Raw genomic sequence first — 7,687 nt, 5'->3', positions numbered from 1 at the left:
GGGAGACAGGTATACACAGGAGATATAATTAAGTTTGCTGATCAGTCGAATTTGAATTAATCAAAGGGAGATTTTCTGAGTAGGCTGCGCCTACTCACACGTGCCCTCTGAAAGCAGCATTTCCTCTGGCTGGCAGTGGAAGAGGTGAAGTGACTGGAGGCAGCAGGGAACTGAACACATCCGTGCTTGCTTTAGAGATGAGGGCATACGTCAAGGAAGGAGGCGGCCCTCGGGAGCTGAGAACAACCTTCTGCTGGCAGCCAGCAAGAAAGGGGGTCCTCTGTCCCACAAGTGCTGGAGGGGATTCCGCAGATGGCAGGAATGAGCCTGGGGGCAGATTCCCGCTGAGCTCCAGATGCGGGCCCAGCCCTGCGGATGCCTGGATCTCAGCCTCAAGGGACCCTCGGCAGAAAACCAAGCTCAGCTGTGCGCCGACGTCTACCCTGCAGAACTGAGAAGTGGTAAGTGGGTGCTGCTGTAAGCTTCCAGGCTGGCGGTGGTTCGTTACGCAACAGAGGTAGCACGTACACCAGGCCTCTCGTCCTGCAGAAGGTTTCACCATCTGCACGTGTCCAGTGGCCTCTCTGTGGGTGGTTCAGCTTGTTCTTCTGCCTCCAGTATTTTTTGCCAAGTGGAAGTTGGGTCTGCAGGCCTGTTGGAAGAGCTTACTTGATTGAGGCTACGAAAATGCTGCAGGTGCCCTTGGTGTCTGCATGTGGCCTTGGGTCCTGGTTGCCCATGTCAAAGATGGCCCACTGGACCTGCTGGGGCCAGCCCAACCCCACCACTGGGCAGGAACTTCCCCCGGTCACCTCAAGGTGGCCTGTGGCTTTGCGAGCACCCAGTGCCTCCTCTGTGGCTCTTGGCCCCCTCTGAAGGCCCATGCCCAAGTCCATCCTTCCGCTGGGGCCTGGGAGGTACTGGCCGCCTTTTTCTCTTCCTCCCTCCATCAGCATTACCCACATTCTCCTCTGCCCTGTGCTGGCCCTTCATCCATGGGAGCTGTGCACCCCCAAATATAATTCCTGCTGGAAACACCCTCGATCCTTTCTCTTTAATGACAGATTTTCACAGTAAAGCAATGTTGAATTGCAACCTCTAGTGGTGACAAGGAGAGGCGTTCCCTGACTCCCCATTCAGAGCATCAGGTGCGGAGCCATGGAGTTCCGTGGACCTGCCATGTGTGGTGGGCCAAATAATGCTCCCCTGAAGATGTCCATGTCCTGATCCCAGAAACCCGTGACTATGTTACCACGTGCGGTGAGGGGGACCACATGCGGCGAGGGGGATTAGCAGATGTGATTAAGTGGAGGGCCTTGAAGGTGGGTAATTACCGTGCATGATCTGGGTGAGCCAAGATCATCACAGATTCCTAGGGGAGGAAGGCAGAGGCTGAGTCGCTGGAGAAGGAGATGAGCGGCGCAATCAAGGACAGAGCGATGGGAGGAGGGACCCAGCCAGGGAGGGTGTCGCTGGAAGCTGGGAAAGGCAAGGAAATGGACTCCTTCTTGGGGCTCCAGAAGGAGCTAGCCCTGCTGGCACTTTGGGCTTGGGATTTCTGACCTCCAGGACTGTGTGCTTAAAACATTTGTGTTGGCCGGGTGCGGTGGCTCACACCTAAAATCTTCGCACTTTGCGAGGCCGAGGCAGGCAGATCCCTGGAGCTCAGGAGTTCCAGACCAGCCTGGGCAACATGGCGAAACCCCATCTCTACAAAAAATTACAAAAATATGGCCGGGCGCGGTGGCTCAAGCCTGTAATCCCAGCACTTTGGGAGGCCGAGACGGGCGGATCACGAGGTCAGGAGATCGAGACCCTCCTGGCTAACACGGTGAAACCCCGTCTCTACTAAAAAATACAAAAAACTAGCCGGGCGAGGTGGCGGGCGCCTGTAGCCCCAGCTACTCGGGAGGCTGAGGCAGGAGAATGGCTTAAACCCGGGAGGCGGAGCTTGCAGTGAGCTGAGATCCGGCCACTGCACTCCAGCCTGGGCGGCAGAGCGAGACTCCGTCTCAAAAAAAAAAAAAAAAAAAAAAATTACAAAAATTAGTCGAGCATGGTGGTGTATGCCTGTGGTCCCAGCTACTTGGGAGGCTGAGGCAGGAGGATCACTTGAGTCCAGGAGGTCCAGGCTGCAGTGAGCTATGTTCATGCCACTGCACTCCAGCCTGGGCAACAAAGTGAGATCCTGTCTCAAGGTAAAAAAAAAGAAAAAAGTTTAGCAATTGAATTTGTGGTCATTTATAACCACAGCAGCAGGAAGCCTACACACCATGTCTAAATCATTGTCCCCTCTGAGATCCCACTGCCTCTACTCTGACCAATGGGAGCCCTTCCCACTGGCTTGCCACCTCAGTGGGTTTCCCGCTGCCCACCCGCCCTTTCATACGGCCTCTTCATGCTGGAATTCTCTTGGGTATTTCTTTTAGTAGCTTCATGTCATGTTTGAGGTGGCTGTGGTTGTTTTTCTCCCAACAAGGGCGTCTGCATTGGTGCCGCGTTCTGTCACATTCCTTTGCATTGGAGGACATTGCCCCTGTGTCTCCAGACTCGAATGACATTTTGGCTGGGTATAATAGTCCTAGACCTCAATTTTTCCCATTAGAACTTGATCAGCATGGGACCCTCATCCTCTGGTGCTTAGTTCATTGCAGAAAATCTGCAGCCAGCTCACTTCACCCCCTTCGTGGTGACTCACTGGTTCTGTCTTGGGCACCTGCGGAATCTTCTTTACCCTCAGCTCAGGAGATAGAGTAGGATCCATATCTAGGTGGGAGGCATCCTGCGTCTTGTTTTCCTGGGACTCTGTGCACAGTTCTTTCTTTGCTTGTCATCACATATCTAAATACTTTTCAAATATACATATATGTGTGTGTGTGTGTGTGTATATATATATATAGAGAGAGAGAGAGAAAGAGAGAGAGAGAGGCAGAGAGAGAGAGAAAGAGACAGAGAGAGAGTGCCTCGCTCTGTCACCCAGGCTGGAGTGCAGTGGTGTGATATTTCAGCTCACTGCAACCTCCACCTCCCAGGTTCAAGCGATTCTCCTGCCTCAGCCTCCCCAGTAGCTGGGATTACAGGTGCCCACCACCACACCCAGCTAATTTTTGTATTTTTAGTAGAGACGGGGTTTCGCCATGTTGGTCAGGCTGGTGTTGAACTCCTGACCTCAGGTGATCCGCCCACCTCAGCCTCCCAAAGTGCTGGGATTGCAGGCATGAGCCACTACACCTGGCTTCAAATATATTTTAAATACCAAAAACTGGTTGAGGCTTCTACCCAGGGGCACAAGCAATCCTCCAGTGAAAGTATCCTCCACCCTTCCTCCAGTGCCTGGATCTTGTTGTGCCTTTGCTGTGCTGGTCAGAGCTGGCTGTCTGTGTTGGTAATCCGGTTTCAGCCATGCCTCTCCTGTTCCTCCTGGCTTGGGTTCATTGAGTCATAATTGTATGGCGTGTGGGCTCTCCACTTGCTTCTGGAATTCTGCGGTCTACCTCTCTGCCACTGGCTGCTGAGATGAATGGGCTCATCTCATCTTCATCTCATCAATGTGGCTTCCATTGCACCTTGTCCCTATCAAGTTGACCCAGTGCCTCCTGGGGAACTTCCTTCTTCTCTGGGTTTTGTTTTATTGCTGGCCGGGTTCTTTGTCTGCTGAAGTCCATTCTCTCTCTCTCTCTCTCATTCTCTCTCTCTTCTCTTTCCTTTTTTCTCCTTTCCTTCCTTCCCTCCTTCCTAGGGCTCCATGCCCTTCTCCTGCTGGGGGCAATCAAGAAGTCTCACCTCAGTCCAAGGGTCAGCTGTGCTGTCTCCCCAGTCAGACAGTGACCAAAGTCAGGATACACCCCCTGGTTGCCTCCTGACAGGGGCTGAGGGTGAGGATTCCTGGCACTCCCAGTTTGGACTCAGAAGATGGGAGCCGTGTGGGGAGCAGCACCACCTGTACCTTCTCTGTGACTCCCCTGGACACTCTCCAGGAGGTCTGTGATGCTGGCCTGCCCTCTCCTTGTCAGCTCTGAGTCATTCATCTCCAGTTCTTACTGTGCTTGCTCATTGTCCTGGGTTGGGAAGGCTCCTGGTGCAGCCCTCACACATGCCCCTGCACCTGCCGCCACAACTGCCCCCCATACTTGCCCCTGCACCTGCCCCCACAACTGCCCTCACACCTGCCCTCACACCTGCCCCTGCACCTGCCCCCACAACTGCCCCTCATACTTGCCCCTGCACCTGCCCCCACAACTGCCCTCACACCTGCCCTCACACCTGCCCCCCACACCTGCCCCCCACACTTGCCCTCGCATCTGCCCCCACACCTCCCCTGCACCTGCCCCCGCACCTGCCCTGCACCTGCCCCCACATCTCCCCGAAACCTGCCCCCACACCTGCCCTCACACCTGCCCCTACACCTGCCTTTGCACCTGCCCCCACATCTCCCCCGACACCTGCCTTCATACCTGTAGATGTCACACTGCCCAGCCCTGCAGTCCTCTCCCACTTGGCCGGTTTCAGGCTGCACCACTCCACCGAGATGACCCCAGCTGGTTTGGGGCTTCAGATCCCACTGCTGAGCCAGAGACCCAGATGGGTCTCAGACTGGCAGTCTCAGACTGGCAGCCCCCCATAGCACCAGGCGTGGATGCACACCCTTGAGATGTCACCTGGCAGGCACTTTGAGAATGTCCAGAATAGGTGTCAAAATCCACCCCCGACCTGCTGCTTTTGTCTTCCCCACCTTGGGGTGTCGCCACCTGCCTGTTCCCCCCTCTCCCCGCCAGCCTGGGCGCTGTCCCTCCCCCCTATTCCTTCAGGAAGTCTAGCCAGTGCCACCTTCAAAACACACTTTGGGTCCACCTGGTCCCCTGTCCTCTGTCCAGCCCGCAGTCCCACTCAGCTTGCAGTAGGCGAAGCGAGGCCCCGCCCTCCCCGCAGGGCTGCTTGGACACATGTTTGAAACACAGCGTCTGCGTGCTCCCTAAAAGGGCAGTTATTTATTCCTGAGTTTCCAGGATGTCTGCCCCTGTGTAGCCATGGGGTCGAGTCTGTCCAGGCTCCATGGGAGCGGAAAGTGCTGGGGACACCTCAAGGCTCACATGACTCTGTGGACCCTAAGCCTGGGGCCCCAGCCCACCCTCCCCTCCTCATCTGGCTCTGGCCATGTGCCCTGCACCCGTCCTGGTGCCCTGAGGCCAGGAAAGGGGGTTTCTGGGACCGCTGGTCGATGACGAAGGGATTGTCCTCCCCACATGGGAATCATCTCACTGGACTTCCTGTGACAAGTGTAGACAGTCATTTCAAAATAAATCAAACTTCAGACGTGGTGCCGCAGCAAGTTGCAAAGGTCCTCCTCCCCTCCCCCACCCCAGGCTGCACCTGCTGCAGGCGGCTGTGGGCACTCCATGGACAACACCGCACAGACATTCTCTTGTCACCTAACTCTGATCCTGTACTTCAAAGGCCATGAGTAAGTGAAGACCCACTGCACTCTCGAAAAGCAGGAACCTCCTGCCTCCACTGAGCTGGCTTCAGAGCAGCCGGGCCTCCTGGTGCCAACACCTCCCGGCTGTTACCTGCCTGTCACCTGGGCGAGTCACCTGGAGCCGCATCTGTGACATGGAAGGGAATGATTACAAAAGCCACATCATGTGAGATGTGCGGGCCCAGCCAGGCATCTGGGGCAGACCAGGGCTGCAAACGCACAACACTGCATCATGGAGCAGCCGCCCAGGGTGGGAGCGCGCATTTGCCTCCTGTGTAAGGCTTCCTGCAGCACTGTGGTGAGCTGTGGGTTCATGCCCAGGGAATGTAAGCGAGCCGTTTCTGTGTGAAACCACAGCATCCACAGCCCAGACACCCTCCCTCCCAGCTTCCTCCCCGCTCCAGGGTGACCATGTATGGGCAGCCCTGATGTCCATCCGGCCCTTTGTGCGGTCGCCGGGAAGGGTCCTGCAGGCGGCACCCAGGGGTGGTGCGGGGGCTGTGTTTACACACAGCACAGCATGGGTCTTACTCAGCAACATGCCCAGGAGAAGCGCCCAGCCTCATTCTTCACAGCTGCTCTGGGGCACTCCACAGGAGAGGTGAAGGAGGCTTCCATCTGCTGCTGCTGCCCAACACCAGGGACTGGCAGAGGGTCCTCGTGCTTTGCAGGTACAAACAGCGCTTTCCCCTGGGGCAGACCTGAGCCACGACAGGCAGCCAGTGCACAGGAGTGTGTGCTCAGACCACACACAGTGGCTTTTCAAAGGATTTTGCTTACTCAGCCACATCAGGGAGGGCACTAGGGCAGGTATCCAGAGTGCCAGTGACTTGGTCATTTTCTGAGCACGATGGCGGCTCAGGGTTTGGACCCCCAGAGGGAGCAGGGCCCTGTGCCTCGGCCTCCCTCGAGCGGCCCCGCCCTCCCTCAGCATGGGTGCTGAAGAAATGGAAGCCCACGCTGCCTGTCACCGACCTGCGGCTGGACTTTTACCCCACCCCATCTGCGTCGGTCACCCAGTCCCCTGTGGCACGGGTGCATGGAGGCCTAGTGAGGTCAGAAACGGTCCTGCCACGGGTGGGGGGATTCAGGGTGGGGGAACAGGCAGCTGGCTCCGGGAGGGCTTCTGGTGTGAGTGTGGGGCAGGCGGGCCCACTCCCTCAGCTGGAGTTGGTGCTGTCTGGGGGTCCTAGGCCCACCTTCCTCCCACAGGCCTCTGTACTCGCTGGGCCCTGACTGTTGGTTGGGGTACGGTTCAGGGAAGAAACAGAGACAGACCCCTGGCATGCAGGGACTCCAGGTCTGGGGTCAGAGTGTGGGCGGGTCCTGAGGGCCCTGCCACCCGGCACTGCTGAGGACAGGTGTGCATCTGACAGCCTCCTGCCTCCACTGAGCTGGCTTCGGAGCAGCCAGGCCTCCCGGTGCCAACACCTCCCGGCTGTTACCTGCCTGTCACCTGGGCGAGTCACCTGGAGCCGCGTCTGTGACATGGAAGGGAATGGTTCCAAAAGCCACATCATGTGAGATGTGCAGGCCCAGCCAGGCATCTGGGGCAGACCAGGGCTGCAAATGCACAGGTGGGATCTGTGCCCTGTGCCCAGCCTGGCATACAGGCACCATCCCGAAGTGCCCCCGTGGGCTGTTCCCTGACAGCTTTGGAGGTAGGAAATGGGGAGTGAGGACCCTGGTGAGGACAGGCAAACTCAGCCGTCACCCCCCTGGCCAGGGTACTACACCCACCCCACACCAGGGCTGGGAGCCAGGGATGGGCACAGCTTGGGCAGGCCATCCTGAAGCGCTTGGGCAGGCCATCCTGAGCGCCAGGCCTGGTCCGCAGGCCGGCTGGAGAGCCGTGGCTTGGACCCTGCCAAGCGGGATGCCGGCTCCTCTCCAGCATCTGCCGCCCGGGGTGGGCGCCCAGGGCCACCAGCCCTCGCGGCTCCTCCCCGCCCCCCGTGCGCGACTGTCATTGTTACCATTGCTTGGCTTCTGCCAAAACAGCCGCAGGACCGCCGGGTGCTTGAACCTTCTCTATGGGGCGTCCTGGCGGTGGTTTGAGCCTGGCGGTCCTCCTCGTCCTCCCCAGCCCCCCAGCTCCGGCTCCCGGCCGTTCCACTGCGCGGCGGCGGGGAGGGCGCGGCGCGAGCTGAGATGGTTCCGCCCGGCGCCGCCCCCGCCGCCCGCCGCCAGCCGCGCCGAGCGCTCCCGCAG

This window comes from Rhinopithecus roxellana, chromosome 16 (assembly GCF_007565055.1).
Source record: "Rhinopithecus roxellana isolate Shanxi Qingling chromosome 16, ASM756505v1, whole genome shotgun sequence".
Taxonomy (NCBI): Eukaryota; Metazoa; Chordata; class Mammalia; order Primates; family Cercopithecidae; genus Rhinopithecus; species Rhinopithecus roxellana.
This window is presented reverse-complemented; position numbering follows the sequence as displayed.